Below are 16,428 nucleotides of genomic sequence, written 5' to 3'. Positions count from 1 at the left end.
TGGTGCATGATGACAGCCAGCAGCTCCTGGTCCAGCAGTCCCAGCAGAGAGGGGCATGTGCTTCCTCATCAGCAGAAAAGGTCTCAGGCAGGACCAAGGCTGACTGCCTCCTGAGGGTCATGAAGCTGCCCATGAACTAATTGCTGTAGCCAGGGAGAGGGGGTAGTTGATCATTCAGGCTAGCCCCACCTGCCCTTCCTGGGCACTGGGGTGGGTCAGTGTCAGCCCCCTGAGCCCCAAGAATGGGAGCAGGGAGGGTATTCTTGAAAAGAAAGGAGGTATCTATTTCTACAAGAAGGGGGCGGCACAAAAAGAAAGGGTCACAACCCCTACTTTTGGGGGGCTGTTTGGAGGATTAAATGAGTTAAAATATATGAAAAGTGCCTGGCACACTCCCTGGCACATGTAGGTTCTCAGTTAAGTGGTAACAATTAACATTAATATTATTGATATTATTAGTAGTCCCTGTGGCAGGGACTCATTAAAGATAATGCTCAAGATAATGAAGATCATACTAGAGCCCTTGTTTAGAAAGGATAAACAGCCACTCTGTGGCCATGCTAAGCCTACATCCTAGGTGCTGGCCCATGGCAGCTCAGAGGATGCTGCTGAGGGCTTCCTGGAAGAGGAAGACTGGTTCTCTGCCTTTGTCAAGCTCTAAGGGGCTGTGCCTGCAGGATAGATCCCAAAGGAGTAGCTCCAGTCGGAATGATTTATTCATTTACTCCTTCATTCATTCAGCCCTTTTTTTCTTGCCTGAGCTCCATCTACATGCTATGCACTAAGCATGGATGTCACAGCAAGCAAAACAAAGTCCTGTGGGCCTGGAGCTAGTGGGGAGCAGATGGGTGTTAAAGAAGCAAACAGATAAGAAATCCTGGCTATTTCGAGTTGTAATAGGTTCCATGAGGAACATAGGGAGAGTCGTGGTGTGCGTGGGAGCCGGGTAAAAACACCCGGTTGGCGGTAGCCTGGCTAGGAGGTGACTTCTGAGCTGCGAGCTGAGTGCTTAGAGAGCGTTGGCTCCTGTCAGAGGTGTGATGGTCCGTTGGCCTACACGCTGGGGCCCGCTGGTCTGCCTGTCTGTCCCCTAGAGGAAAGGGAGATTTTAAGGGGTTAGGACCACGTCATGGTGAGAGGAGCCCCCAGTGCCTCTTAGAGGCCCCTTCTTGGATACGCCATCAGACTCCCTCCAGCCTGGAACAGCACCTGGAGACTCAAACGTTCTTTCTTTTGGCCTCTTTCTGGATTTTGTGTGGGCCACACACAGAGGGTCACTTTGCCAGCAGGAGCCCATAAACCCAGCGGCTGGGGGCCCTTCCGAGCTAACTTCTGCCTCCCCTGCTCCTAAGGCATTGCCCGGCCTGTGGTGTCTGTGGTCCCTGGCATCCCTTTGCTTGCCCCCTGACCTCTCTCCTACAGTCTTTCTTTTACAACTCCCTGTGCCCACCCTGCCAGATGCCTGTGTCCTATCCCTCCCTCACTGGGTTTCCAGATTTTGCAAATAAAAACACAGAATGGCTTGTTAAATTTGAATTCCAAATAGAGAACATGTAATTTTTTAGTCCAAGTGTGGCTCCAGTATTGCATGGGGCATACTTATACTAAAAAATTATTTGTTGTTTATTTGAGATTTAAATGTGACTGGCCATACCTCATTTTACGTGGCAACCCTATTCCTTCCCCACACTCCCCTGCTTCAAGCACGTTAGCTTGGGGAACATGGTGCTCCCACCCACCTTCTCTTCTTTTAAAGCTCTTCATGGTTCTTTCTTCATCCTTTAAAGAGTTTTTAACTTAAAAAGTTAAACTTTTCCTTTTGAGTTAATTGTAGATTGATGTGGAGATTCACAGAGAGATCCCCTGTACCTTCTACCCAGTTTCCCCCAAGGGTAATAGTTCGCAAAAGGAGAGTCTGTATCACAACCAGGATATTGAGATAGATGCATTCAGGCCACAGAGGGTTCCCATCACCACCGACACCTTCATGCTGCCTTTTTATGGCCATAGCCACTTCTGTTCTGCCCCAGCCCCTTCCTCAGCCCCTGGAAACCACTAATCTGTTCCCCGTTTCTGTAGTTTTGTCATTGCAAGACTGTTACAGGAATGGAATTGTACATAAGTTTTCATTACCTTTGGGATAAATGTCCAGGCATGCAGGTGCTGGTCTATAGCACTTGCATGTTTGACTTTTTAAAAGTATTTCATTTTAACTAATTAATTAATTAATTAAATTTAAATTTTTTATTAAAAAAAATTTTTTTTTTATTTTTTTTAATGTTTATTTATTTTTGAGACAGAGAGAGACAGAGCATGAACGGGGGAGGGGCAGAGAGAGAGGAAGACACAGAATCGGAAGCAGGCTCCAGGCTCCAGGCGTCAGCCCAGAGCCCGACGTGGGGCTCGAACTCACGGACCGCAAGATCGTGACCTGAGCCGAAGTCGGCCGCTTAACCGACTGAGCCACCTAGGCGCCCCTTAAAAAAAATTTTTTTTTTGAGAAAGCGAGAGAGCCTGTGCAGTGGGGGGTGGGGGGGGGCAGAGAGAGAGAGGGAGGGAGGGAGAGAGAGAGAGAGAGAGAGAGAGAGAGAGAGAATCTTAAGCAGGCTCCATGCTCAGCACAGAACCCAATGCAGGGCTTGATCTCATGACCCTGAGATCATGACTTGAGCTGAAGTCAAGAGTCAGATGCTCAACTGACTGAGCCACCCAGATGCCTTGCATGTTTGACTTTTAAAGAAACTGCCAAACTGTTACCTAGGGTGGCTGTGCTATTTTACATTCCTGTCAGCAACCTACGAGACATCCAGTTTCTCTTCATCCTTGCCAGCATTTGGTTCAGCATTACTTTATATTTTAGCCAATCTGATAGATTTGTAGTGGTATCTTATTGTGGTTTTAATTTACATCTCCCTAATGGCTAATGATGTTGAACATCTTTTCATGGGCTTATTTGCCATTTGTTTATCCTTTTTGATGAAATGCTTCTTCATATATTTTGCCTATTTTCTAATTGGACTGTTTGCTTTTTTACTGTTAAGTTTTGAGAGTACGTTATATATTCTAGATACTAGTCCTTTGTTGGTTACATGGTTTGCAAATACTTCCTCTCAGTCTGAGGCTTGTCTTTTCATCTTCTTGACAGACTTCTTAACAGAGTATTTTGCAGGGTAAAAGATTAAAATTTGGTAAAGTCTAGTTATCATTTTTTCCTTATATGGCTCATGCCTTTGGTGCCCAGTTTAAGAACTCTTTGCCTAACCCTAGATCCCAAAGATATTTTGCCTATTTTTTTCCAAAAAACTTTTATAATTTTACATTTCACATTTAAGTCTAAGATCCGTTTTGAGTTCGTGTTTACATAAGCTGTGAGTCTTGGGTTGAGCTTCTTCTCCTCCTCCTCCTCTTCCTACCCCCCACCCTCCAAATGTCCAACTGCTCTTGCATCATTTGTTGAAAAGGCATATTGTGTGGGATCTATTTCTGGGTTCCATTGATCTATGTGTCTATCCCTCTGTCATATGACATAGTCTTGATTACTGTAGCTATATAAGTTTTAAACTCAGATAGACTGAGTCCTTCTATTTTATCATCCTTTTTCAAAATTGTTTAGGTATCCTAGGTCCTTTGTCTTTCCATATAAATTTTAGAATAATCTTATCTACACATGCAAAAACTCTTGCTATAATTTTAAAAAGAATTGTGTAAACCTGCATATTGATTTGGGGAGAATTGACATCTACTATGTTGAGGGTTTCAATCCATGAACATGGTATATCTCTCAATGTACTTAGATCTTCTTTAGTTTCTTTTATTGCTCTTTTGTAGCTTATAACATGCTAGTCCTGTTCATATTTTGATAGATTTACATCTAAATATTTCTTTTTTTTAGTGATTATAAATGGGATTTCATTTTTAATATTGGTGTCCTAGTGTATAGAAATATAGTTGGCCTTTGAATGTTGATTTTTGTACTGTTGGACTTTGCTCAACTCAGTTGTAGAAGTTTTTATTTTTATTTTTGTAGATTCCATGGAATTTTCTATATAGACAATCCAGTCATCTGCAAATAAAGGCAGTTTTATTTCTGTCTATGTTCCTTTTATTTCCTTTTCTTGTTTTTGCTCTGGTTAGAACTTCCCGAATTGTGCAGAATAAGAGTGGTGACAGTGGATATCCTTGTCTTGTTTCTGAATTTAGGGAGAAAACATTCAGTCTTTTATCATTAGGTGTAATAGTAGATGCAGGTTTTTTGTAGATAACTCTGTCAAGTTGAGGAACTACCCCTCTATTTCTTTCTTTTCTTTTTTTTTTTTTAAGAGGTTTTATCATGGATGGGTTTTGGCTTTTATCAAGTAAATCCATGTTTTTTTAAAAAACTGAATCTATTTATATGATAATGTGATTTTTCTTCTTCTGTTAATATAGTGGATTATATTGATTTTTGAATATTGAGATAGTCATGCATCCTTGATATACACCCCAATTGGCCATAGTGTACAATTCTTTTTAAATATTGCTCAATTCTCTTTGCTAATATTTCATTAAATGTATATATTTTTGCCTGTATTTGTAAGGGTCATTGGCCTGCAGTTTTGTTTTGACCTATCTGACTGATTTTCATATTGGGCAATATTAACTTGATAAAATAAGTTTGAGAAGTGGTTCTTCTATAGTTTGAAAGAAATTATGTATAATTGGTGTTTATTCTTATTGAAACATTTGTTAGAATACTCCAGTAAAATAACCTGGGTTTGGAGAATTCCTTTTAGGGAGTTTTTAATTATGAATTTGATTTCCTTGATAGTTTTAGGACTGTTCAAATTGTGTATTTCATGTTGGTTGAGTTGTAAGAGGCTGTGTTTGGCAAGGAATTGGTTTGTTTCATGTAATTTGTCAAATTTATGTGTGCATAGTTTTCACAGCAATATTCTCTTTTTATTCTTTTGATGTCTGTAGGGTCTATAGTGATATCCTCAGGTTCGTTTCTGATACTGGGAACTTATGCCTTCCCACTTTTTTTCTCTGTCAGTCTTATTGGAGATTTGTCCATTTTATTGATCTCTTCGAAGAACCAACTTAAAAATTTTTTGTTATGTTTATTTATTTATTTATTTGTTTGTTTGTTTATTTATGGAGAGACAGTAAGAGGGGAAGGGGCAGAGAGAGAGAGGGAGAGAGATCAAACAGTCTCCACACTCAGCACAGAGCCTGATGCAGGGCTCGATCCCACGATTGCAAGATCATGACCTGAGCTGAAATCAAGAGTTGAATGCTTAACTTAATGAGCCACCCAAGCCCCCTCAAAGAACCAACTTTTAAAAATGGATTTTCAGTATTGGTTTTCTGTTTTCAATTTAATGATCTGCTCTTATCTTTATTTTTTTCCTCCTCTCTGCTTGCTTTGGGTTTATCTTGCTGTTGTTTTTCTAAGTCTTTGAGGTGGAAGCTTAATGACTGATTTGAAACTTTTTTCTTTTTTTCTTTTTTTTTTCTTTTTTTCTTTTTTTTTTTTAATTTTTTTTTTTCTCAACGTTTATTTATTGTTGGGACAGAGAAAGACAGAGCATGAACGGGGGAGGGGCAGAGAGAGAGGGAGACACAGAATCAGAAACAGGCTCCAGGCTCTGAGCCATCAGCCCAGAGCCTGACGCGGGGCTCGAACTCACGGACCGCGAGATCGTGACCTGGCTGAAGTCGGACGCTTAACCGACTGCGCCACCCAGGCGCCCCACTTTTTTCTTTTTTAAAAAAATTTTTATAATGTTTATCTTTGAGAGAGAGAGAGAGAGAGAGAGAGAGAGAGAGAGAGAGAGCGTGAGTGGGGGAGGGGCAGAGAGAGAGGGAGCCACAGAATCTGAAACAGGTTCCAGGCTCTGAGCTGTCAGCACAGAGCCCGATGCGGGGTTTGAACTCACAAACTGAGATCGTGACCTGAGTTGAAGTTGGATGCTTAACTGACTGAGCCACCCAGGCACCCCTTGAAACTTTTTTCTAATGTATATAGTTAGTGTTATAAATTTTTCTCTTAGCATTGATTTAGCTGTGTTCCACAAGTTTTGATATGCTGTAGTTTTATTTTCATTTAGTTCATTATATTTTATAAAATACTTCCTTTGTGCTTCATCTTTGACTCATTGTTTAGAACTGCTTTGTTTAGTTTTCAAGTGTTTGGAGGTTTTTCTCTTTTCTTTTTTGTTAATAACTAGTTTGATTCCATTGTGATTGGAAGAAGCACCGTGTATGACTTCAAATGTCAATTCTTTTAAATTTGCTGAGATTTGTTTTATGACACATGATATGGCCCATATTGGTATATGTTCTCCAGGCATTTGAAAAGAATGTATATTCTGCTCTTTTGGGGTGATATGTTCAATCAACGTCAAGTAGACTTTGTTGGTTGATGGTGTTGTTGAATTCTTCTATGTCCCTGCTGATTTTCTCTCTAATTGATTTATCAATCATTGAGAGAAAGGTGTTAAAATGTTCTACTATAATTGTGGATGTGTCTGTTTCTTCTTTCAGTTCTATTAGCTTTTGCTTCATATATTTCGCAGCTCTATTGTTTGGTGCCTACACATTTAAGATTGCTATGTCTTCTTGGTTGATCAACTTCTTCCTTGTCTATTTCATAATTTTTTTCTCTAAAGCCTGCTTTATCTAATATTACACCTTCTGCTTTCTTTTGATTAATGTTTGCAAGATATATCTTATTTTATACTTTTACTTTTAATATGCCAATGTGGTTACATTTTAAGTGAATTTCTTATAGAGAGAATATAGGTGGATCATTCTCCCTTGCCTTCACCACTCCATTCTGCCAATCTCTGTCTTTTAATTTGTATTTAGACCATTTATATTGAATGTAACTAATGATATGTTAGGGCTTAAGTCTGCCATTCTATATTTTGTTTTCTGTTGGTTCTGTTTTTTTTTTTTTTATTTCTGTTTTCTTTTCCCTAACTTTCTGTGGGTTACTCGAACATTTCTAAGAATTTCATTTTGGTTTATCTGTATTGTTTCTCTTTGTACAGCTTTTAAAGTGATTATTTAGATATTACATTAAATAAACATTTCAAAATCTTCCGGTGTCATCATTTTGCTAGTTTGAGTGAAGTGTAGCAACCTTACCTTCCTTTATTCTCCCTCATTTATAATCTAATTGTTTTAAATATGTCATATATATAAAGTTTACTTATTTTGGGGGGGGGAGGAAGGGAGGGAGAATGCACAATTGTGGAAGGGACAGAGAGAGAGAGAGAGAGAGAGAGAGAGGGAGAGAGAGAGGGAGAGAGAGAATTCCATGCAGGCTCTACAGTTAGCATGGAGCCCAGTGTGGGCCTGAATCCACAACTGTGAGATCATGACCTGAGCTGAAATCAAGAGTCAGTAGCTTAACTAAGTGAGCCACCTTAGGTGCCCCAACTTTTATACATATTTAGAACCATATCAGTGTCAAATTTTTGTATCAACCATCAAACATAATTTAGAAAACGCAGAGGGGTAGAAAAACGATTGTATTTACCGTATTTTCTTTTTTTCTTCTTAATCTTCTAAGATTCCTTCTTTTATCATTTTCTTTCTGTTTAGAGACGTTCCTTTGATCTTTCTTTTAGGGTAGGTCTTCTGGTGACAAATTCTCTTTGTCTTTTTCATCCAAGGATGTTGATTTTCCCTTCATTCCTGAGGGATATTTTCACTGGATATAGGTTCTAGGTTGCCATTTCTTTTCTTTCATACTTCTTGTGCCACTTTCTTCTGGTCTCCTTGGTTTCTGAGGGGAAACCCACTGCCATTTGAATTAGTTTTTCACTATGGTAAGGTGCCATTTTTCTCCCACTGCTCTCAAAATTTTTCTCTTGCCTTTTATTTTTTAGAACTTTTCTAGCCTGTCCTTTTTCTCCTGTCTTTCCAGGACTCTGATCACATGAATGTTAAAGTCTCACCAACCCCGGAGGCACTGTTCTTCTTAACCTGTTTTTTCTCTTTTGTTCAGATTAAGTCATTTTTATTGTTGTATCTTCCAGTACACTGATTCTTTCCACCATCTTTTCCTTTCTGCTGTTGAGCCCATCATTGCTTAGTTTTAAAATTTTGTTTACTTTTTTATTTCTAGAAGTTCCATTTAGAGCTTTTTTATATCTTTTATTTCTTTGCTGAGGTTTTCTCTTTTTCCACTTGTTTCACATGTGCCCATAATGGTTGAAGTATTTTATGATGGCTCCTTTAGAGTCCTTGACAGATAATTCTGACATCTCTGTCATCTTGGGCTTGGCATGAATGGATTGTCTTTTTGCATTCAATTTGAGATCTTTCTGGTTCTTGGTGGGATGGATGATTTTTGATTGAAGTGGAAAGAGTTCTAGTTTTGTCTTCCTACCACGTTGCCACTGATATCTCTCTGACTGGTAAGAGGAGTGTCTTGTTCCTGTTCCCCACATGGCCTCCACTGACACTGGGCGGATGAGTAGGGACGCCTTGCTACTGCTGGGTGTGGGTGGGAGGCCACCTCCCCAGATGGTCTCTCCTGACACCTTGGGGAGAGCTATGTTATTGCCCAGTTAAGTTGAAGGTCCTCACTCCCTACTGGGCTTTCTCTGACACCATTTCCATATGGAGTGGGGAGCAGGTATTGGGTGCCTTGTTATAGCCTTGGGAACATGGAAGTCTGGGTGCCCCATTCAGCCTCTGCTGGAACGAGGGGGCACGGCATTTTCTCTGGGGTTTGGCTTGAGCAAAGCTGCTATTGTCTCAAAGTCTTCTGTCTTGTCAGGCTGTCCCTTTTCTTGTCCTTTGGCTGAAGAGAGCAGGCTTTCCTTTAAATCTCTTTTCCTTTAAAATCTCACCTGTTGGCCTTTCCTCGTTTCCAGCATCTTCAGCTCCAATCTGAGCTGTTTGAGGCAAAAGGAAAACCCAAGGTTTGTACTGCCATGTCATTTCTTGAGTCCCAAGGTCCCTGGCCATTCCGCCGTTTTCTCTCCACTTTTCAGAATCTTCTTATGTTTCTTTAATCTATAATGTCCATGGTTTTTAGTTGTACTTAGCTAGAGGAATAGGGAACATTATGCCCAGGGGAGAAATCTGTAAGCTGAATGGGTGTCTAAGGGGTCTCAGGGACTTGGAGTTGCTTTATTCCCCAGCAACTTCTATACTATTTGGGTCCAAGGGCTTGTGGGGAAATTGGAGCTTAGACTTGTAGTCCAGAACTGGGTCAGGACCATTCTGAGGACCCTCCTCCTTCCCTCTCCTCCTCTTCTTTGCAAGGGGAGAGAACAGTGGCTCTGTGAGACCCTGACTCACCCGTTAGTGACATCAACCAAGCCTGGCAATGTAAAAGGTGATACTAACGATGCCTTGTCCCTGCTTCTAGCCTTGCTTTTTGTTTTCTCCCCTCCAGTGATCCTTCTCACTCTGGATTTATCCTCATAGGAGCTGATGATGTCAACAAGCCAGGGTGGGGCCCTACCTGACATATCAGCTAGGGGTACTGTGATTCTTCAGTGTGAAGGAGGGACATAGTGGTCTGGTGCTGGAGAGGTCGGCTGGAAGAATGATGTCAAATCAGTGTACTGAAGGCCAGAAGCTGGCATGGGAATTGGGAGGGGGCAGACCAAGATCTGACTGGCCATCAGGTTGTCTCATCCCTTCAGAGGAGGACAGCTCTTGCACAAACCCCACTTTTCCCACGTGGGAATTCTGGGTCCCCTCCCTCATTGCCACGGGCAGGGTCTCAGGAAACTGTAGTGGAATCGTAACACTTGGATGGATATTGGAAAGTGGTGGTGTCTCTGGGATGAGGAGGTAAATAAAAACATGACAGATTGTTTTCAAAGCATCAAATGCAAATTGTCAACACAAACATGTTTCTGGACCTAACAGCTAAATGTGTGAATTAATTACGGACCTCTTAGGATGCAGAATTATTCTTTCTTTCAGTGACTGAAATAGCCCTGCTGCCCAAGCCTTCCTCTCTGGGAAGCAGATTTCATGGGCTGCTCTTTTAAAGTTTTAGGGGCTGGTGGAAATGCAAGAAACCATAGTACAAACCTGGTTTCCCTGCAGCCACTTCGGTTTTGATAATCTGTACCCACAGTCTCGGTTAGGGTTGGGTTCCTACCAAATGCTAACACATACTGTAAAAGACCTGTAGTTTTAGGGGGAAAAATGTTTCCATTGGTAACATGAGTCTGTCAGTGATTCTGAGGTTGAGGTCAAGGTCCACGTCAGGCCCAGTTTATCTTGCTATGTCCACAGACTCGGAGTTCTGTGGCCTGTTCACTACACGTAGGGCTGCAGTGAGCCACGAAAGGCACCCTTCACATGTATGAGAGCCTCAGAAGCACTTCACCCGGTGAGCTTTTCATGAAAGATTTCTAATAAGGGGTATCCTCCTTAAAAATCCACACACAGATATGCACACACACCCCCCTCAGCTGTAGCCTACACGAAGAGCTTCAACTATCTCAGCATGTGCCTTGAAGATTTGTTTAAAAAAAAAAAAAAAAAAAATTAGCATCTCAGTGTAAAACATTTTGGGACTTTTATCTGCAGAATCAGGATCCACATCCAGTTTCAGATGCCTGCCTCTGTCTCTGCTCCTGGGGCAGTTCAGCTCTGTCTCCCGGTCACCTGTTGGCAGCCTGCACCCACTGCAGGCCCCCGCTGCCTGGGCCCTGCTCGGGTTCGAACGGTGCTAGCAGAATTTGCGCAATCTCTGCTTGTCTGCTTAGGGGCTTGGGGAATCTTGCCTCTGGGACGGCGGGAACATTGCTCCTCTAAATAGATGAACAGATGAATAAAAAGGTAGTTAGAGCATATTCCTCACCCTTTTCTCACCTGGAAGCCTCCGGACCACCCGGCACATTTAACTCATCAGGAAGCTGAGGCTCAGAGAGGGGCAGACACTTGCCCAGTGTCACACAGATGGCCAAAAGCTGGGGTGAATGCAAACCAGACCAGTGTACACTCAAGTTCCATCTCCCCTCATTACTCCACTCACTCAACACATGAGTGAGAATTTCTAGGGGAGGGGCCTGGAAGTCTGTAGTCGACAAGGAGCATCTCTCCAACCCCCCCGGGGATTTGTATCCTCAGAGAAGTCTGGGGAGTTCTGGTCTACACTGCCTCTGCTGGTGGTGGGCTCAGGAGCCTGGCAGGAATCTTGGAGCTGGGCCTTTGGGAGCCTGTGGCCTGTGGCCCCAGGGCCAGGGCTCTGTCTGAAACCCTGCAGTCTGCTGGCACGGGGAGAGAAGAGGGGGCTGTTGAGGGCACCGGGGGTGGCCCTCGGTAGCAAGTCGATATTTAGCGGCCATGTGCCGATAGCACCGGGCGGTTTGTTAAAATACTAAAATGTTCCTAACCATCTGGCAAGAGTTTCTGCCATGAATCCCCTGCCCACGGATCCTCTCCCTGTGTCTGGACCCCTCCTCTGGATCCAGTGCACAAGAAGATAACTCCTGGTCCATCAGGGGCCACCAGGTGACGCCAGGAATGACACAGTTTGGTGGGGCCCCTGTGCACCAGCTGTCAATACATTTTGCACATCGGCTCTGCTTGCGACTATATATTTTACCCCTTCTCTTTCCCTCCGGCCCACAGCAAGCAGTTACGGGATTCTAGCCATGTGCTTGACGTGATGCCACCCCTTCCCCCTCAGCCAGCTTCTCTCGGTCCGGTCTCATTTCTTCCTGATTACCCCACGGACCCAGGCTCCTTCTGTGCCTGTCCCCCCACCATGACCCCCCTTGACATGGTGGTGTTGAGTGTTACCCATGCTCTCAAAGAGGGCCTTCTGTTGCTCTATTCTGCCCCCCAAATGAAGAGACTTTCTCTAGGAAGTTTTACTCACATTTAACTATTTGTAATTTTCATTCTGTTTACAACTTGGGTAAAAGCTGCTTGGTTTCCCCCACCATTTTCATAGCTGCTGTGACAATCATGCCAGTGTCCTGGCACCCAACCCCTGGCTGTGACGGCAGCCCTCCCCTCCCCCGCTCAGACCCCATTCGGCCCTTGCTAACGTTCCTCACGGTCGGTAATGACACCAGCTCCACATTCTGCCGGTGTTTTCTCTGATCTATTCCATCACCGGGTGGAGGCTGAGGAAACACCTTTCGGGAGAATCCGCTCCTCGTGGTTTTGGCGTGAGGCAGTTTTGGAGGTTTTGTTATTAGCGCATCTCTGCTTTGCTTCACAGCCAGGTGGGCTTGTGTGAAGCAGTGAGCTAAAAACTGACACTTGTCGGTCAATTCTGAGTTTGGTTTCTGCAGCCTATCAGCGGCCCCTCCCCCCAGAGGCCACCCTGGCCCTACAGGAACCCTATTTTGCAGGATATGATATATGGCAATTTATTAACGAGTGTGTGTCTGCAGGAAGGCACTTGGCCCCAGCTCCTGGCTTCCAGGCTTGGTGCTGAGCAGAGGGCTTCATTTATTTAAAAGTCTCATCCTTGTCCCGAGGGAGGGTCTGTGGTCCCTTCCCTTTGGTGGTCCCACCACCTTCCTGGGGTGAGCCAGTGGGTCTGTTCTTTCCTGGTCCATGAGGGTCTGCTCTGGGACCAGGAAGGAGTGGGGGCAGGCTCAGTTCTGTTTTAGGAGGGCGAACGGAATTCCCTCTTTGTTAGGAATGGTGTCTAGGGGGATCTTGCTGTTACTCTGCAGAAGCTGAGAAGGGGTCAGAGCTGGAAGCTTCTGGACCACCTGATGCATTTAGCTCATCAGGAAGCTGAGGCTCAGAGAGGGGCAGACGTCTACTTGCCCAACATCACACAGATGGCCAAGAGCTGGGGTGAATGCAAACCAGACTGGTGTCCATTCAAGTTCCATCTCCCCTCATTACTCTTCTCACTCATTTAACACATGAAGCCCCCCCAGCTGGCCCCTGGAGTGAGACTTTCCAAGGGAGGGACCTGGAAGTCTGTAGTCGATGAAGAGCATCCCCTAGGATTTGTATCGCCAGAGAAGTTGGAGGAATTCTGGTCTATACTGCCTCTACTGGTGGTGGGTCCAGGAGCCTGGCAGGAACCTTGGAGCTGGGCCTCTGTGGCCTGTGGCCCTGGGGCCAGGGCTGTGTCTGGAACCTTCCAGTCTGCTGGCACAGGGAGAAAAGGGGGCTGTTGAGGGACTGGAGGGGGGCGGGCATAAATCAAGCCAGGCAACATCCAGGGTAAACATAATAATTTTTCAGAAACATTTAATAATACTTTCTCCCTGCTTTCATTCGTGTGGTTTTGTTTTGCTTTACCTGTCATTGTTCTTTCCTACTCTGATTTTATCATCCCAGGAACTGGTGACAAGGACAAGCAGGGAAGCTGGTGGATAGTGGTGGGGAGAGGCTCCTGCTTTACTCAGACCACTTAGTGCAGTGGTCATGGGCACCTAGGAATCAGGTGGATGCCCTGTGTTCACCGGTGGTGGTGGTCAGACATAGGGGAGTGGCTACACAGTGTTCTGAGGCTTGAGGATGGCGGGATAAAGTCAAATTGCAGGGTCAGAGGGCTGCTGACTAAGAGCATGTGTCCTTCAAAGCAGCTGAACCCCTGCAGAAATCCAGGATGCTCCTTGCATGGATGCAGAGATGGAGTGAGCCTTGGGAGCCCTCCTGAGGTGTCACGGGCATTCACTATGGATGGAAGCTAGAAAAGAGGCCAGTAGATCACTGGTTCTGAGTGCAATCTGAGCACCCTGGCATCCCATGCAGGTTCCCCTAGGCTACCTGGATGGTGGGGGGAGGCCCAGAAGGTGGGACATGGGGACTGAGAACAGCCCTGTTGTGTTCTACTGTGTAAGTTGGTGTTTGTGTGAGACTTCACTGGGAAAGGCAGAAGACGCCGCCCCGGTCCCCTCTGTCCTCACACTTTGCCCTGTTGTTAGGGTTAGAACTGTAGGTCAGGCCTGGCCTGGTGGGAGGTTCTGGGCAGTCTCTAGACCTCTGTGAATCTTGGGCTCATCTTCTAGATGGAGCGGATGCTCTGTCCCAGGTCGCTGGCAGATCTGATGAGATGTCACTGGCGACGAATCAGTGTTTCGGGTCTGGGTTAAGGGTCAGTGGTGAGGGGCCTGAGGACCCAGTCATTGGGTTGCCAACGGCGGCCCTATTTCCTGCCTGCCTGTGTGTATTCTCTGACCTGCTTTTTGTTACTTACCCTCTGCCAAAATTCAGGAGATTTTCTTGCAGCTCCGACATCAGTATGAGAAAACCCAAGGGCCTTTAGTCTCAAGTGGGTTTCTTGCTATCAAAAGCTGCTTCCTGCATTAGGGTGCAAGCCTTGGAGATTTCTGGCACCCCCATGCCCTTGCCCATCACTGGGGCCCCTCTAGCCCTCCCCCTGTTCCTGGAAGGCCTTAGAAGTAGGTCCACATTGGGATGACTTGGAAGATGAGGAAGGATGGAGGCTGGAAATTTTCTTACTTTTTTGTATAAATTATTCAGTGATGATTCCTCTGGATAATTGCACATCCTTTCTTTCTATGTCCACCTGGCCTGGTGCTCTCAAACAGGGAGGGAAGACCAGCTATGTAATTTGTGCAAAACGAAAATGCAGGGCCCCTTGTTAGAAAATTAAGAATTTCAAGATGGTGGGGCACCTGGGTGGCTCAGTCGGTTAAGCGTCTGACTCTTGATTTCAGCTCCGGTCATGATCTCATGGTTCATGAGTTCAAGCCCCGCATCGGGCTCTGTGCTGATAGCTGGGAGCCTGCTTGGATTTCTCTGTCTCGCTCTCTCTCTGCTCCTCCCTGCTCATGCTCTCTCTCTCAAAAATAAAAATAAACATTAAAAAAAAAAAAAAAAGAATTTCAAGACAGCAATAGCAGGATACAAACCAAGCGTGGGCCCTTCTAAATTCAGGCCCTCGTGCTACCACACTGGTCATATGCTCATGAAACCAGCACTGGAGGGGCAAGATGCTTTATGTGGCAGGAACCCCATAGGACTCAGGCTTACAGGGTATGGCTGTGCAGGTTGTAGACTGCACAATTGTAGGGGACACCATGAACATTGTGGTCTACAGGGCAGCCTTGCCAGAGAGGTCACTACAGCCAGCCCCTGGCAGTGGCAGTCATCCAGAACTTTGAGACAGAGAGGCCACTTGGCAATGGGCAGTGTCCTCATGTCCCCATTCCTCCCTCTGGCCAGGGTTCTGGAACCTCCCCCTTCCATCCTCCCTTTCTCCTTGGCATTTCAGGGACACGTTTCTCTGCGAAGCTGAGGTGCCCGGGCTCCGTGCGGGCGCTGCTGGGGAAGCTTCCGCTCCTCGGTGCTCATCGCCTGCCGGCGGCTCCGCTGTTAACCTTTGGGGTTTGCTCATAAAATAGAAACTCTCTTTGTAGGTCAGTTTGTCAGTAATTTTGGCAGCCGCGGGGCCACCGAGGGAATGAGGCTTGGTTCCCACTTGTCTCTCGTGCTCGGTTTGGAGACTTTTGCGGAGCCCTTCCCCGGGAGGAACGCTCACCCCTGCCGGAAACGAGAGACGGTTTTCTCTGACCTGGTTTTGAATCGGCAGGAGCAATTCCTGTATGCTGGAAATGTACGGCCGCTGAGAAGGAATTTGGTCCAAACCCAGCCTGAGGAGCCTTCTGCTTGGGGCCTGGTTTTCCTGCGCAGGTGGCACTGGGGTGGGGCTGCTGGGTTTTGCCTCTGCTTCCATGTTAGGTGAAAGGGAAGGTCCAGCTGAAACTGGCACCCACCTGAGCCTTGCTGGGTTTGCCACGGTCTGGGGACCTGGGTCCTGGCCTGCCAGCTGACCTGGCTGGTCCTGCACAAGTGCTCCTGACCTCCATCTCCCATCCAACCGTGGGCTGCTGTGCTTCTGGGCATCTAGCCTTGTGACCAGCCCAGTGCGCAGCTCCATACCCCATGCCGGAGGGGAGGGAAAAAGATGAGCAGGTCCTCATCAGACCCTCCCAGTGGGACTGGGGGTGAGGGTGGTTGGCTGATGTGCAGGCAGCGGGATTGGTGGTCAGAGGGAACAGTGATCAAGGGGTACTGAAACAGGCATTCTGGAGAAGTCAGGGAGGGCTTCCTGGCAGAGGCAGTGACGAACTGGACTCTAGCCCTTCCCTCTGTTATTTTTGGAGCCTCTAGGGAGTCAGATTGAAAACACAGCACTTCTATTCCAGGACAGAAAGCTGGGAAAACCTATGCAGAGATAAAATTTTGGCTGGAAATTTCATCCCAGCCAAACAATAATTAAACACCAACTGTGTGTAAGACCCACTACCAGGAACAGAGCTGATTGAGAGCGAGCACAAGACTTCATGGCCAGAGCTGAAGTTTGTGGAATGAGAACTTTAGATTAGCCAGAGAGGTAGGTTGAGTGTCAGGGGAGGGGATGCCAAGGAGGGAGAGGAGAGCAGGCTAGGGCCTAGAGGAGCTCCCAGGAGCCTCAAGGAGCAAGACTCTGGCTCCTGCCTCCTCCAAGAAGGCAGG

The 16,428-nt window shown here is 45.6% G+C and overlaps 1 protein-coding gene across 3 annotated transcripts in view; it reads left to right on the top strand.

Moving 5' to 3' along the window:
* Positions 1-16,428, top strand: part of ZNF423 (zinc finger protein 423) — a 335,974-nt gene that overhangs the window by 214,566 nt on the left and 104,980 nt on the right. The gene's annotated exons all lie outside the window — the stretch shown is intronic.

This window comes from Leopardus geoffroyi, chromosome E2 (genome assembly GCF_018350155.1).
Source record: "Leopardus geoffroyi isolate Oge1 chromosome E2, O.geoffroyi_Oge1_pat1.0, whole genome shotgun sequence".
NCBI classification, from domain to species: domain Eukaryota; kingdom Metazoa; phylum Chordata; class Mammalia; order Carnivora; family Felidae; genus Leopardus; species Leopardus geoffroyi.
The sequence above is the reverse complement of the archived record's forward strand: the minus strand, read 5'-3'. Positions and strand labels throughout refer to the sequence as shown.